Source organism: Anomaloglossus baeobatrachus (genome assembly GCF_048569485.1).
Source record: "Anomaloglossus baeobatrachus isolate aAnoBae1 chromosome 5 unlocalized genomic scaffold, aAnoBae1.hap1 SUPER_5_unloc_10, whole genome shotgun sequence".
Taxonomy (NCBI): domain Eukaryota; kingdom Metazoa; phylum Chordata; class Amphibia; order Anura; family Aromobatidae; genus Anomaloglossus; species Anomaloglossus baeobatrachus.
Window position 1 is genome coordinate 533,127 of NW_027441785.1, and position 17,517 is coordinate 550,643.

Consider the following 17,517-nt stretch of genomic DNA (forward strand, 5'->3'; position numbering starts at 1 on the left):
GATCTGGGGCTGGGGTCTAAGTCAGAACCCTCAGTCTGGGATGTATGAGATACCCCGGGAGGACATTGTTGGTCCAACTGAGGGGGGACAGGGAACAATGATTCAACAGAGTCCCTTTGCTGAGATACCGGCCTGGACTGCAAGGCTTCTAGTATCTTAGCCATAGTCTCAGAGAGTTTTGCAAACTCGGTCCCCGTCACCTGGACAGTGTCAACAGGTGGCTCCCCCTGGGCCCCTCTTAGCATAGGCTCCGGCTGAAGAAGTGTCACAGGGGTCGAACACTGCACACAATGGGGGTCAGTGGAACCTGCCGGTAGCGGGGTCTTACATGCGGCGCAGGCAACATAATAAGCCTGTGTTTTGGCACCCCTGCCTTTTGTGGGCGCCATGCTATAGTTTTCCCTGAGTAACACAATAGGGTATATAGCCAGAATGAACTGTGCTCATACAGTGTAAAGTATATACAGTACACAAATAATGTACCAATACACTACAGCACCATGGGGCTAGCACCACAGGTGCTGCTTACCAGCCGCCTAAAGCGGTTGTGAGGCCACCAGAGACCGTGTCTGGGTCTCCCAGGATTTGTCCCTCTCTGCAGCGTCGGTGGAGCTGACAGGAATGTCTGCAGCGTCCTGACGAGAGGAGGAAGCTGTGGGCGTGGCCGAGAAAGAGCGCGAACTGGTGCCCGCACTGTGCACAGTGAGGGGAGTGGAGTATGCAAATCATACTCCAACCCTCAGCGCTGCTCGCTCCGTGCAGCGTCCCGCCCTTCCCCTGCCTGTCAGGGGTGAGGGCGGGAGAAAAGGAAACTAGGCCGCAATGAAGCCGGGGACTCTAGTAATAAACGCGGCCGCCGTAAAAGCGCGGCCGGCGTGAAAGTCCCCGGCGAACTACAAGTCCCAGCCGCGCCGCAGTGTCCCATGGCAGCGGCGGTTAGTGCGGTAGCCCTTACATATAAACACACTCAGCGACGCTGAGTGTGTAATGGCACATATAGACCCGGCAGCGCCGCGGTCCCCGGTGCACTAGCACACCCAGCAAAGCTGAGGTGATGCCGTGCGCGGTCCCCCCAGGGATACAGAATACCTCTAAGATGCAGGGCCATGTCCCTGAACGGTATCGGCTCCTATCCATCAGGCTCCACAGGAGTTGTGGATGGAGCACAGTCTCAGTGCCTGGAGACTGATGGGATCCCACTTCGCCCAGAGCCCTAAGGGGGATGGGGAAGGAAAACAGCATGTGGGCTCCAGCCTCCGTACCCGCAATGGATACCTCAACCTTAACTACACCGCCGACAAGAGTGGGGTGAGAAGGGAGCATGCTGGGGGCCCTATATGGGCCCACTTTTCTTCCAACCGACATAGTCAGCAGCTGCTGCTGACTAATCTGTGGAGCTGTGCTGTGCATGTCTGCCTCCTTCGCACAAAGCATAAAAACTGAGGAGCCCGTGGGAGCACGGGGGGTGTATAGGCAGAAGGGGAGGGGCTTAACACTTTTAAGTGTAGTACTTTGTGCGGCCTCCGGAGGCATAGCCTATACACCCAATTGTCTGGGTCTCCCAATAGAGCGAAAAAGAAATGTACATTGTGTAATGTTCAGCAGAGATTTGGGTAACAGAAGAATGACTTTCACTATCTGCAATTATTATTTTACTTGATAAAGGATAAAAATAAATGTTATTCACTGATAAAGGGGAGAATAGATCAATAGAGAATTAATCAATAGATGTAAGGGGAGGAAAATAAAGAGTTGTCACAATTTTCCGGATCATTGTTGGATATTTGTCTGACAACATCCACTTGTTACACGCCTGTCCCGTGTCTGGGATCTGCCCCTTCCCCCGCTCTGCTAAACTTTCCTGTGCTCCATGTTGGGTTTTGCAAGTAGCCGGACACGCTCCATGTGCTGAGCTTAACTGGCCTATATAAGGCTACCAAGATACACCCCTGTGTCCTGGTATTAGGACTATTAGTGTGTGCACAGCGACCTGTCTGCAGTCTCCAGAACATCTCCAGACTATCTGTGGCCTCCAGCACCTCAGCTACCAATCTGCCTGTGGCTTCCAGTATGTCTGCACCTGTCTGAGGTCTCCAGGACGTCTGCGGCTTCCAATACCTCAGTTACCTGTCTGCCTGTGGGTGTCAGTACCTCTGCAGCCTGTCTGCAGTCTTCAGGGCTTCTGCTGTATGCCTGTGACTGGCAGTGCCTCTGCTACTCGCCCCAGGTTTTCCAGGATATCTGCTACATGTCCGTCCACGGCTTTCAGTCTCCTGTCTGCCCACAGCTTCCATTACCTCACTTTGTGACCCCCCTGACAGAATCCAAGACCATGGCTCCCAATGGCGCAGTTACACACACGGCTCTGCTCCGTACACCTCGTACACACACGCGGCTCCGCTCCGTACACCTCGTACACACACGGCTCCGGTCCGCACACCTCGTACACACACGACTCTGCTCCGCACACCTCATACACACACGGCTCCGCTCCGTACACCTCGTACACACACGGCTCCATTCCGTACACCTCGTACACACACGGCTCCGCTCCGTACACCTCGTACACACACGGCTCCGCTCCGTACACCTCGTACACACGGCTCTGCTCCGTACACCTCGTACACACACGACTCCGCTCCGTACACCTCGTACACACACGGCTCCGGTCCGCACACCTCGTACACACACGCGGCTCCGCTCCGTACACCTCGTACACACACGGCTCCGCTCCGTACACCTCGTACACACACGGCTCCGCTCCGTACACCTCGTACACACGGCTCTGCTCCGTACACCTCGTACACACACGGCTCCGCTCCGTACACCTCGTACACACACGGCTCCGCTCCGTACACCTCGTACACACGGCTCTGCTCCGTACACCTCGTACACACACGGCTCCGCTCCGTACACCTCGTACACACACGGCTCCGCTCCGTACACCTCGTACACACACGGCTCCGGTCCGCACACCTCGTACACACACGCGGCTCCGCTCTGTACACCTCGTACACACGGCTCCGCTCCGTACACCTCGTACACACACGGCTCCGCTCAGTACACCTCGTACACACACGGCTCCGCTCAGTACACCTCGTACACACACGGCTCCGCTCCGTACACCTCGTACACACACGGCTCTGCTCCGTACACCTCGTACACACACGGCTCCGCTCCGTACACCTCGTACATACACGGCTCCGCTCCGTACACCTCGTACACACGCGGCTCCGCTCCGTACACCTCGTACACACACGGCTCTGCTACATCCACACTGTAAACCCCTCCTGACCCCACACATAAACTTCCCCTCATCCAGCACCATGACAACCAGCACAGCAGAGTCCTGCATACACTGAGGAGCTGATCATGTGACCCCGACTCCTCCCCTCCATGTGACATCATCACAGGTCCTGGAAGCACAGAGCAGACACATGTATACTGTGCGGCTGTTACGCTAGATGCGGGGGTTGGGAAGCACCAAGCGAACAGCAAAAAGTAAGGTAAGGAAAACCCTGTGTCTAGGGAAAGTGAAGCTGGTGACCCCTGACCAAACCTACTGCTGGTCCCTGGGTCCTCACCACTATAGACAGGTTCCTCACCTCTGCGCCGAGCCGGATACCTGACCCTAGATATAACTACTGCGGGGCCCTAAATAGAGAATGGGTGGGATGATCTCTTCATCAACCCCACTAAAGACACAAGGAGGACACAGGAAAATGCATGAACTACTTATCTACAGGTGACACAGGTAGAAGTTCAGCAGCAATACCACAGAGGAGTACAAGCCACCTGCTTACAACCAAGGCTTGAATGAACTAAAAATATCACCAGCATCAGTCCAAGGAAGTAACTGGTATTTAAGCACCCAGACAATGCTGATGATCTGGTGTAAGACGAGCTCCTGCTGGGTCCAAAAGGGGGAGAGAAATCCAGCAGGAAATGAATACTGACAGCAGGAACAATGGAAAGTCAGGGAGCATTCTGCACAGCCAGATGCTGTGACCTTCTATAGCCAGAAACCACATCACTGTCACCAGTGACAGTGGCTCTGCAGGTGGAGGTGTGTGGAAATTCCCCATTATTGGTCACAGGCGGCATTAACCCCTTCAGCGCTGAGACTTTCTTGGTGTTTTTCTCTCGCTGATTTCTATGAATCATGAAGCTTTTATTCCTTTGTGTCTGATAGATTCACTCGACCCAACTATGAGATTGTATAGAAAATAGATGCGTGCGGCACACTTCACAAAATGCGAGAGAGCAATATAATGCTTCAAAGGATTTTATTTTACTTGTGCATAGGCAAAAAATGTCCAACGTTTCAACCATCAATTTTGTTTTTTGTCCAGGACAAGAGGATCTAATGTAACAAAAACATAACAGATTCTTTTAGATGATGAACAGTCACTAACATACATTACAAAGCTTTATACAAAGCATCACTAATGAAAAGAATGCATCAAACTGACGCTATAAGATAATAAAGGAGCAATAATGTGATGATTGCACAAATACATGAAAAGAGCTGAATGATTGAGTTTATACAATTTATGAATTAATATTAATTATTCTCATTTAACACTATAAGTCCCAGAGAGGGGTCATTTAACATTTCTACCATTGGAACCCTATGGAGCTCGAAATTCCTGGGACTTCTAGTGTTAAATGGGACAAATACAAGACTGGTCAGAATTATGCCAAGAGTACGAAATATAATGAATAGTGTCCACACAGCTAAGAAAAAAAGTGACAAAAGGTTCCTCAAGCTCCAAACTGTGGCTTCTCGCTGGGATATGAGGATATGAGGATATGGGGATATGAGGATATGGGGATATGAGGATATGAGGATATGGGGTGAACAGCCTAAGATGAGTAAGCAGAAAAATAACATACAAATGTAAGAGGACAATATAAAAGACACAGGGATACCCTTATATTGGGGTACACATCAGAGACCCCCGGAGTACAGAATGGGAGGTATATGCCTTTTGCACTTGTGTAGAAAAACAAGGACATAATCGTTCTTAAAGGAAGTGTTTTTGTGGCTTTTTTCAGCAGCGATATGGCATAAGAGCAATATCTGAGGAAATAGACAAAGTATATAGTGTTATTATCAATATATAATGGATTGAAGCATAATTGATATAAGCTGCATCCACAGGAGCTATTCCAGGGTAAAGCCTGTGACCGGCTGCAGGTAACTAATCTGCTGTGTGACCGGCTGCAGGTAACTAATCTGCTGTGTGAAGGCAGATTTCTCCCGGGCTCCACAAGTGACCTTCAGAGAAACCAATGTTAATTCAAGAACAATTGAGGGGGTGCGCACTATAAGGCTGGGGCCACACGGGGCACTACTGCGATGCTCGCATGAGACTCGGCTCGCTCTGGCAGCACAGCAGGAGCCGAGTGTCATGCTAGTGTGCCTGCATCTGAGGTCTGACCCTGCGAGCGGCCCTCAGCTGCGGGGGGCGGGCCGGCACTCAGGAGGGGAGGGAGGGATTTCTCTCCCTCTCTCCTCCGTAGCCGGCTATTGCCATTCTCGCACTGCACTGGCAGTACACCGATGTACCGCGAGTGCAGTGCGATTTTTCTCTTGCCCCGTTCGCTTGAATGGGTGCGGGAGAAAGAGTCTCAGCTTACAGTTGTAGCTTGCTGCGATTGTTTTCTCGGTCCGATTAGGGCTGAGAAAATAATCGCTCATGTGTGCTGACACACAGGCTAGAATTGGTCCGAGGGGAATGCGATGTTTTATCGCACTCCACTCCCACCGATTTTCTCGCCGTGTGGCTTAGGCCTTATAATAATAATATATTTATTCATTTATATAGCGCTATTAATTCCACAGCGCTTTACATACATCAGCAACACTGTCCCCATTGGGGCTCACAATCTAAGGTAGTAAACTGAATGACGTGGGCAGCAAATAGTGACTTACTTGAATCAGAGTAACAGTGGGGATATTTTTGAGGTGCTGTGCATATGCAGAAAATTAGATTAGTGACCAATTTCTAGATCTCTGGCTCTATAAAGCACCTAGGAGTCATAGTATTCAAACGAAAAGAATTAGTCATGGGAATAAACCTAATGTCATGTAATATACCCGGTTACTGCAGGGGGATCCTACATAAGACTCTACTATCAGAGGTTATTGTAATCTAATATATGCCATACTGAGATATAACACTGGATGAAGAAAAGGGCGACCTGTGCATCATTTAGGATGATCCAGTATCTGAGAGTAGCTGCAGTAGTGGCTATATACATTGTATGTAAATAATGCCCCTGTGGCCAAAATCTAATCATGTGAAACAGACCTCTCATATGAGTACATACCTTCACTGGTGATTCAGGGAGTGATTCCAGTGGAGGGGAGTGTAGCCGTGCCGGCGGTGACCTGCCTTTACATATGATTCTCTGAGCTGCGTCCATTATCCATCTCCTGGACATGGAACGCACGCCGCGCATGCACCGCACACACCGCTGAGTGGCGCATGCGCGAAGAAAGGGCATGAAAACTAAGTGGTGTTCACAGTGCGCTGGATGCGAAGGCGCAGTGGTAATTTCTTTATTTCTTGTGTCAACGGAATACAGGAGATGTGCTGGATGATGGAATACAGGAGATGTGCTGGATGATGGAATGCAGGAGATGCGCTGGATGATGGAATACAGGAGATGCGCTGGATGATGGAATACAGGAGATGTGCTGGATGATGGAATACAGGAGATGTGCTGGATGATGGAATACAGGAGATGCGCTGGATGATGGAATACAGGAGATGTGCTGGATGATGGAATACAGGAGATGTGCTGGATGATGGAATACAGGAGATGTGCTGGATGATGGAATACAGGAGATGTGCTGGATGATGGAATACAGGAGATGCGCTGGATGATGGAATACAGGAGATGCGCTGGATGATGGAATACAGGAGATGTGCTGGATGATGGAATACAGGAGATGTGCTGGATGATGGAATACAGGAGATGTGCTGGATGATGGAATACAGGAGATGTGCTGGATGACGGAATACAGGAGATGCGCTGGATGATGGAATACAGGAGATGCGCTGGATGATGGAATACAGGAGATGCGCTGGATGATGGAATACAGGAGATGCGCTGGATGATGGAATACAGGAGATGCGCTGGATGATGGAATACAGGAGATGCGCTGGATGATGGAATACAGGAGATGCGCTGGATGATGGAATACGGGAGATGCGCTGGATGATGGAATACAGGAGATGTGCTGGATGATGGAATACAGGAGATGCGCTGGATGACGGAATACGGGAGATGCGCTGGATGATGGAATACAGGAGATGCGCTGGATGACGGAATACAGGAGATGCGCTGGATGACGGAATACAGGAGATGCGCTGGATGACGGAATACAGGAGATGTGCTGGATGATGGAATACAGGAGATGTGCTGGATGATGGAATACAGGAGATGTGCTGGATGATGGAATACAGGAGATGTGCTGGATGATGGAATACAGGAGATGTGCTGGATGACGGAATACAGGAGATGAGCTGGATGATGGAATACAGGAGATGTGCTGGATGATGGAATACAGGAGATGTGCTGGATGATGGAATACAGGAGATGTGCTGGATGATGGAATACAGGAGATGTGCTGGATGATGGAATACAGGAGATGCGCTGGATGATGGAATACAGGAGATGCGCTGGATGATGGAATACAGGAGATGCGCTGGATGATGGAATACAGGAGATGTGCTGGATGATGGAATACAGGAGATGTGCTGGATGATGGAATACAGGAGATGTGCTGGATGATGGAATACAGGAGATGTGCTGGATGATAAGGTGCCTTAGTGATAGTGACAGGCTAATCGTGCTTATAGAGGGGGCCTGATTCAGGTGACAAGGGGAGCCTGGAAGGAGAAAAGGGAGAACATTTATAATACAAGTCTATTTACTTAAAGGACAAAACATGTGTTAATAGATATTTAGATCTATACATACAAAGGAACCTCATCCGCAGCCAGATAGAATATATAGTAATATAGGAATATAAGTCAGTATATTACTAACACAATCAGTTGAAATAATATGTAAATAACATGCTCAACATTGATATGATAGTAAAACAGATCTGTAAGGATAAATTCCCTTTATAATCTCTACATGAGTGAACAAAACGGCATATGAGAAAATAATTAAGTGAAAACCTCATATTCTCTATTAAGACCCCTTGGTTCCAGGGTCTTAAGTGTGTGTATCCAATATGCCTCCTTCTCTTTGAGGATACGTACCCTGTTGCCACCCCTTCTCATCGGGGGCACATGTTCGATTTCCTGATATTTGAGTTGTGCGATCGTATGGCCGTGTGTTATGCAATGATGAGGTACGGGAAGAAGAGTTGTTTGCATCTGATGGTTGATTTGTGTTTGCTAATTCTGTCTCGGATATGTTGGATTGTTTCCCCAACATATCCGAGACCACAAGGACATTTAATCAGGTAAACTACGAATGAAGAATCACATGTGAAAAACCTGTGAATAGGGAATACACGACCTGAAAAAGGATGGGTAAATGTATCGCCCCTAGTGAGGTTATTGCATTGTATACAGTGATGACAAGGAAAATTACCTTTCCTAGGAATGCCTAGGAAGGTTTGACAAGGCGCAGTCTTTTGAGGGCCTATGTCGGTTCTAACTAAACTGTCCTTAAGATTTTTGGGTCTCTTGTTGCAAAATAGTGGGGGCTCTGAGAATTCACGTATTGTCGGATAAGCCGTTTATAGGAGTGGCCAATGTTTGAAAATGATATTTTTTTTCAAAGGTGAAAAGGGATGATACGTATTTATACAGGGTATTCCAGATGAATTTTGTATGGTGTGTGGCCTTTGAGTCATTTTTATGTTAGCAATATCTTCGGGATAACCTCTTGCTATGAATTTTTGGCTCATTTCAGTAGCTCTAACATTCCATTGTATAGAATCAGATATGATTCTTTCTACTCTCTTGTGTTGAGAGATAGGTAACCCATGTTTAGTGTGTTTTGGATGGCAGCTTGTATAATGAAAGAGGTTATTTCTGTCTGTGGGTTTCACATACAAATCTGTTTTTAATCTTCCATCGTTAGAGAGAATTACCAGGGTATCAAGAAAATTGATATTGTGAGAGTCCGAGTGAATAGTGAATGTGAGACCAGGTCTATATGTATTAATCTCTTGATGAAACTTAATTAAAGAGTCCATATCCCCCCGCCAAATGGTCATCATGATTAAGGGTGATTGTTTCACCTGAAATGCGTAGTGCTGTGCTGGTCATGTCATCCGTTGTCTGCATGCTAAAATAAAGACCATGGCTTTCCTCGCCTGAAGAGCTGGATGTTTCTTCTTTCTTCTATTTGCAATATCGGGCTGTGGCAGTGCCTGTCTGTGCTCCAGGGAGAGGCCAGGAGTGAGCGTGTACACGGTGAGCTGATATACATAAATTGGATTACGATTACATTTCCTCAAAGTATGCCATGTAATTATTGGCATAAGGGGGCGCTAAATTTGACCCCATCGCGGTGCCCCTTTTCTGTAGAAAAAACTGGTCTTGAAAAAGAAAAAAATTATTCTCGAGGACCAGTTGGAGAAGGTCCTTACAGAAAGAGTTTTGAGTACTGTCGTAGGAACTATGTCTTTCAAGAAACCAATTAACCGCTACCAGCCCATCATGATGTTCTATGCTTTTATAAAGACTATTTACATCAAGTGTAACTAAAAGACTGCCCGGTGGAATTGACTCAAACTGATGTAAATGTGATAAAAAATCAGAAGTGTCCTTCAAATATGATGTTATCTTTGTGTGAGGTAGCGGCGTTGCTTGGGCAAAAATGTGAGGCAGCAGCGTGTTCACACCAACAGTCTATTTATTGTTGCAGCATAAATAGATCCAGTTTCCAACAATCAAAGTCTCTTCTGGATCACAGCCGGTGCATATAGACAAATCCTTGGTATAAAAAGTCTTGTTACGTTAGGACCCCGTTAACCGCAGGGGTCTTGTTAAGGTTCTCCTAGGCTCACACTCTTGGCCTGTGTTCACTCCACACAGAACCAGCTCAGCTCACACAGCATGTGGTAGCTTCATCAAGCCTGACTCTCAACTGAGACACACCCTGATGTACTCTGCCAGATTTAAACTAAAATGCTGGACATGAGGATTGCTACAAAACCTGGACTGGGAGGAGGGATCTGTCTCCCTGTTACCCTTTGTGCTATACTCCCCGTAATAGCTATAGCAAACTCAGAGGGTTTCCAGACACATTCTGGGGGACACATAGCGGTCTTCAAATATTACCCCTGTCACTGCCTCACATATCCCCCCCCTCAGTTCAAACGGGCGGGGTTGAACTTTTGCCAACATACAGGGACCTCTGGACAGGGCATCCGCATTGCCCTGCAACCTACCAGCCCGGTGTTCCACAGAAAAGTGAAAGTTCTGCAAGGAGAGAAACCACCTGGTGACTCTAGCATTTCTCTCCTTAGCATTCCTCATCCAGACCAAAGGGGAGTGGTCTGTCACCAGGCGAAAGTGTCGCCCCAGCAGGTAGTAGCGTAGGGATTCCAGAGCCCATTTTATGGCCAGGCACTCCTTCTCCACTATGCTATAGTTCTTCTCTGCCGGGGTGAGTTTTCTACTCAAATAGGTGATCGGGTGCTCTTCTCCATCTACCTCCTGGGACAGAACTGCACCCAGACCCACCTCAGAGGCATCCTCCTGTACTATAAACTCCTTTTGAAAGTCAGGGTTGAGAAGGACAGGCTGACCACATAGGACAATCTTAAGCGCCTGAAAGGCTTCCTCTGCTTGTGTATTCCAGTGGACCATAACCGACTTCTTCCCTTTTAAGAGACCGGTCAAAGGCGCCGACCTTCCAGCAAAATTGGGTATGAATCGTCGGTAATACCCCATTATACCCAGAAAGGCTCTTACCTGTTTTGTGGTAAGGGGACGAGGCCAGTTTTGAATGGCTTCAATTTTGTTTACTTGTGGCTTGATAACCCCTTGGCCTATCACATACCCCAAGTAACGGGCTTCTTTGAGACCCATAGCACATTTGTTTGGATTCGCTGTCAGACTAGCAGCTCTGAGCGAATCCACTACCGCTTGTACCTGAGATAAGTGGGTGCTCCAGTCACTGCTATAGATGATGATGTCATCCAAATATGCAGAGGCATACAGTTGATGGGGTTCTAACACTATATCCATTAACCTCTGAAACGTGGCCGGAGCCCAATGTAAACCAAATGGCAAGACGACGTAGTGATAGAGCCCCCCTGGCGTGACAAAAGCGGTCTTTTCTTTTGCCGCCTCTGTCAGCGGCACCTGCCAGTAACCTTTAGTGATATCAAGAGTCGTGAAGTACTGGGCCCGTCCCAGTCTCTCTATCAGCTCATCGACCCTGGGCATGGGATACATATCACATTTCGAAACCTCATTTAACTTTCGGGAGTCATTACAGAATCTTAAAGAACCGTCTGGTTTCGGGATCAGCGCAATGGGACTGGCCCATTCGCTCGTGGATTTTTCAATAACCCCCAGTTGGAGCATCTTTTTTACCTCCTCCGCAATGGCTTGCCTACGAGCCTCTGGTACCCGGTATGGCCTCAGGCGTACCCTTACTTGAGGCTCGGTGACAATATCATGGTGGATTGCGGTTGTTCGGCCGGGTAGGCTTGAGAACACATCCGTATTCCGCTGAAACTAACCTCCGAGACTCCCGTCTCTGTTGTTTTGAGAGAGAATTCCCTATCCTTACTCCCAATTCATCATCAGGGGACTCCTCCTTGGTTGTTGTCAAGGCACCTGAAGAGGTTAGGTCCAACGTTACGTCAGTCACCATACATTCTCTGTCTTTCCACGCCTTCAGCAGGTTTACATGGTATATTTGCTCTGGTTTTCTTCTACCTGGCTGATACACCTTATAGTTTACTTCCCCTACTTTCTCCTGGATCTCATAGGGACCTTGCCATTTGGCTAAGAACTTACTTTCTGCGGTAGGTATTAGGACTAAGACACGATCCCCCGGTTTAAAAGACCTGACGGAGGCCTTTCTATTATACTGAGTACTTTGGGCCGCCTGAGCATCCAGCAAATGCTCTTTAACAATGGCCATTACTGCCGTGATACGATCCTGCATACCTCTGCTGTATAGCCATTAACACGTACTTTACAGAGATGGGGCTCCTCCCCCATAGTAACAGTGCTTACGGCACCATCAGAATGGTCATACATTGATTCCTGGCGAGCGTACCGGCAGTCCATGGGTTTTGATGTGAGTGGGCACTGTGCCATCACATGCCCGAGCTGATGGCACCGCCAGCACATAACAGCAGAGGTGTCCCTGTTTCGGGTGTCCGACTTTGGGGAACCGGGACTCCGGCTGACCTTAGTCTGGGGTTTACTCTCTGCCAGGGCTAAAGACGGGGCAGCACCCGAGGAGGGATGGGAGTCTTTCACCAACTGTGAAGGGGGCGTATCCCTATGGAGTGCCCGCCGTGAAGCAGAGTCCCGGACCAACTCCTGGGTAGCTGTGTAGCGTTCCACCAAATTCACTAGTTGGTCCAGGGTACTGGGATCCCCCTGTCCCACCCACCGTTGAATGGTGGCTGGCAAAGTCCGCACAAACCGTTCAATCACCACCCGCTCAATCATCTGTCCGGGGTTCAAGGTCTCCGGCTGGAGCCATTTTTTCACAAGGTCCAGTAAAACATGGGCCTGTGAACGTGCAGGTTTTCCCTCCACAAAGGGCCACTGATTCACTCGCTGGGCCCGGAGATAAGTGTTAACCCCCATTCGTGCAAGGATCTCACCTTTTCAGGGTGCCATAGTCCTTGGCATCCTCCGTGCTGAGATCCAGGTAGGCTTTTTGGGGTTCACCTACCAAGAACGGGGCCACGACATCAGTCCAACGGTCGATAGACAATTTCTCTCGCTCAGCGGTCCTCTCAAACACGGAGAGAAAGGCTTCTGGGTCGTCCTCTGCACTCATCTTCGTAAGTGCCGCCCTTACTCTGTCCTGGGCCTCAGGAAGGACTGGATGACCTGGAGTTACTGCTGGGAGCGCGTCTCACAGAGCCGCAAGCTGCTGAGTCAACAAGCTGTTTGTCTCCTGTTGCTGAACTAACGCCCGCTGGAGATGGGCATTTGTTTGTTGCTGCTGAGCATTAGCTTGTTGCTGCTGAGCATTAGCCTGTTGCTGGTGAGCATTAGCCTGTTGCTGTTGTGCACTGGTTTGTGCAAAAGCCTGCTGTAGTTGAGCACTAGACTGGGCCAGCTGCTTTACAAGATCCTCCATGGTGACTGCTGAGTTAAACTGTAACTTTGCAGGCTTGATCATAAACATATGGAAACTGGGTTGTTGCCCCTAGCAACCAGGCTGCAATGCCTGCAAGCTTCGTGGACCCGCCGATCCACCGCAAACAGTCAGTAAAAAAAAATAATTTTTTTTTCTTTTCCAGGGAAGTACATCTTAGGCCATTGCCCTTAGCAACCAGGCTGCCATGCCCGCATTCTCCACCATAATGTGAGGTAGCGGCGTTGCTTGGGCAAAAATGTAAGGCAGCAGCGTGTTCACACCAACAGTCTATTTATTGTTGCAGCATAAATAGATCCAATTTCCAACAATCAAAGTCTCTTCCGGATCACAGCCGGTGCATATAGACAAATCCTTGGTATAAAAAGTCTTGTTACCTTAGGACCCCGTTAACCGCAGGGGTCTTGTTAAGGTTCTCCTAGGCTCACACTCTTGGCCTGTGTTCACTCCACACAGAGCCAGCTCCGCTCACACAGCATGTGGTAGCTTCATCAACCCTGGCTCTCAACTGAGACACACCCTGATGTGCTTTGCCAGATTTAAACGAAAATGCCGGACATGAGGATTGCTACAAAACCTGGACTGGGAGGAGGGATCTGTCTCCCTGTTACCCTTTGTGCTATACTCCCCGTAATAGCTATAGCAAACTCAGAGGGTTTCCAGACACATTCTGGGGGACACATAGCGGTCTTCAAATATTACCCCTCTCACTGCCTCACACTACACATATGTATAATACTATTATTGTGACATCCTTTCTAGAGGCCGGTCTGTTGGGGATTGATGCCTCTTTGGCTTTTTCATTGTTTTTAAAGTTGTCCAACTGTGTGCTCCTGTCGCTCTTTGAGCCAGGATTTGTCCACCTTGTGTATACAAATAAAGTTTTTTCACTTTTCTAATTTGTGTGGGCATCCCGGGACGGTATACCTGTTTTTCCTTCTCTGGAATATGTATTCCACTATCTGAGTCTCATTGAGGGAGGCACCGCCCAAATGTATAAGTAAGAGCAGTCCCTCCAAAATGTACATTACTGGGCCGCCTCAGGGCCCTCACCAAACTCAGGTTTCTTGACACCTGCAGGCCCTCTGAAAATTTGAATTTAGTGCCACAGAATGACGATGAGGAGGAGAGTAAAGCCCAATGATTAGGGATGATCGAATACCAAAATATCCGCTTCGACGAATATCCGACGAATAGGTCGCCGCTATTTGAGTATTCACGAATTTTCGACGCCCAAAGTAAGTCTGTGTTAAACTTGAATAATTTCACATTGGACCTAACAGTGACCTGTGGTGACTGAGGAAAAGGCTGAAATGGATGGGAAAAGGCAGAAACAGTATGGGCACAGCCTGTAGAAGGTTGGAAATAATCTGGAATCGTTCTCTCACTCTCGTGAAAGACTCACCAGTGAAGTCAAGTCACCTAAGTGACTGAAGTGAGCCGCGCGGTCAGTGGTGCCGTCACTCAGGTTACCTGCGGCCAGCTCGAGTCCTCTTCCTAAGAGCGGTGGCCGCGGGTAATCTGAGTGACGTCATCGCTGATAGCATCGCGGCTCACTTCAGTTGCTCTGTGGAGCTCACGGTGAGCGGCGGTGTTATACGGCTACTCCTGTCATCTTCATGTAGCAGAGCTGGATGCGTCGTGGGACCTCATGTGGATTACGTCGGACCTGGAGGGGTATTTGGGCATTTTAATAAAGTGGTGATAAAGGGTGTTTTTTTTTCGGCTTTTATTCCGAATAAAGGATTTTTTGGGTGTATGTGTTTATTTTCTTTAACTTGTAGGTTAATCATGGGGGTGTCTCAAATACCTGCCATGATTAACCTATGACTTAGTGGCAGCTATGGGCTGCCATTAATTCCTTATTACCCCAATTGCCACCGCACCAGGGCAATTCGAGATGAGGCGGGTAGAGTCCCAGGACTGTCGCATCTAATGGATGCGGCAACTCCGGGCGGCTGGTGGCTGATATTTTTAGGCTGGTGGGCTCCCCATAATGTGGGGCTCCCCATCCTGAGAATACCAGCCTTCAGCCGTGTGGCTTTACCTTGGCTGGTATCAAAATTGGGGGGACTGCACGCCGTTTTTTTTTTTTAATTTATTTATTTATTTATTTTACTGCACTAAATAGACCCGCCCACCGGCGGCTGTGATTGGTTGCAGTGAGACAGTTGTCACTCAATGTGGGGGCTCGTCTGAATGCAACCAATCATAGGTGCTGGTGGGCGGGGGAAGTAGTGAATACAAGATGGAATAATGAGCGGCATTTTCAAAAGCTCGAGAAGCCGCCAAAGCAGTGTGACAGCCGTGCAGAGCCGTGCTGGTGATCGGTCAGTGATCGGTGAGTATGAGACAGGGGTAGAGAGGGAGAGACAGACAGACAGAGAGAGACCGACGGACAGACAGAGAGAGCCCTATAGCTGGTTCTGCATTCACAGATTTGCGATTTGGCGATTTATGGAGCTGCTAGCAGTTACTGGACACAGTCTTCAGCCCTTACAAGGACTATTTATTAGTTGGATCTAAGAATGCTCTCCCGCACACAATACAGTCTATCTACACCGCCAGCTCCCTATGACTGCATGTTCACAAAATGGCCGCTGGCGTATATAGCCCCCAAGATGCTGTGCGGCCGAGCCAATCACATTAACACCACAACAAAGATGGCTGCAGCATCAGAGCGGATGTTGTTTTATTCGTCGGATACCGAATGTCGCGAACAGCCTATTTATCGGATACCGAATAGTGGCGAATACATTCACTCATCCCTACCAACGATACAATGGGCGCTTTGTAAACTGTTATGAAGGATTTTTTTTTGTTTGTTTTTTTTTTTTCTTTAAATGACTTGGTTTTTAATTTTACCATAAAATCTACTGGAAATTAAGTAAAAATTCAAAGTGCGGTGAAAGGGTGAAAAAAAAAGAATTCCATCTTTTTTATTGTTTTTACGCCATTGATGATGTGCTGGAAGTGAGCGGTCAGTGTGATTCTCCAGGTCAGTGTGATTACGGCAATATCAGACATTTGTTATTATCTAAGTGGTGACTAGAGATGAGTGGACCCGTGGACGTTCGGCTTCTGCTGGTCCAGCTGAACATTTGTAAAGATCAGTTCTGGACTTGGACTTGACCTGAAGTTTATTTGAAGTCACTGATTGGCAGATTGGGTCTCCGCCCACATGCAGCCATAAACAGATCACTTCCGGGGGAGGGCGGGTTTTTTCAGTTTTATTTCTTCGTGCACAATACATCTGATCACATGAGAGTGGTTTCCATACGGGAAGCCCCCGAACTCCAAACCTGAACTTTACTATCTTGGAAAAGTCTGAGTTTGTACCGAAAACCGAACTCCAGGTTCACTCATCTCTAGTAGTGAATGAAAATGAGACTTTTGTAGAAAAAAACATTAAAAAATCGGTTTGTGTCTCCATTTTCTGACATCGGAGTTGAGTGAGGACTTGTTTTTTGCTTGATGAGCCGACGTTTTCATTGATACCATTTTAGGTGCAATACTTTTTATGGGTCGGTTTTGCTACTTTATTTCATGTTGAAATTTTTTTTTCCCTACCCAAATGTTATCTTCCCTCCATTATTATCTCCATTAATTTTACATATCGGCTCATCTCCTTCCCATTCAGGTCCTTATAATATCGGATCCTCTCAGTGGTTTTATTCTATATAAGAGAATTCTCCTGATTGCCCCGTGAAGGATGGATATGGACAGGGACAAGATGGCGGAGAGGATATTACACCTCACCCTAGAGATCCTCTTCCGGATTACTGGAGAGGTGAGAGATTCTGATGACATCACATTACATCATTCTTATCTATGGGAATAACAGATGGACAGAACTGGAGAGGTGAGGACTCTGGAAATGTCTGGAGTGAGATTTATTACTGTGTCTCTCCATAACCAGGATTACACAGTAGTGAAGAAGACCTCTAGTGAGCGCTGTCAGGCCCCTGTATCTGAGGGATGGGGAAGACCCCTGAGCCCAATCACGGGGCCTCCACCTCACCCCCCGATACATGAGGACATCAATGACCAGAAGATCCTAGAACTCACCTACAAGATGATTGAGCTGCTGACTGGAGAGGTGACACTGCTGGGAATGCTGGGACATTATACAGTAACGCTATGAAGGGATCGGGGGTGACGGTATCATTGTATGTG

At 48.1% G+C, this 17,517-nt stretch overlaps 1 long non-coding RNA gene across 1 annotated transcript; it reads left to right on the forward strand.

Annotated features, from left to right (window-relative positions):
- Positions 1-3,419: 3,419 nt before the first annotated feature.
- LOC142258775 (uncharacterized) lies at positions 3,420-17,394 on the forward strand. Its single transcript, XR_012727867.1, has 3 exons — positions 3,420-3,506; positions 16,982-17,131; positions 17,261-17,394. It is a non-coding gene; the product is annotated as an uncharacterized LOC142258775 (long non-coding RNA).
- Positions 17,395-17,517: the final 123 nt, after the last annotated feature.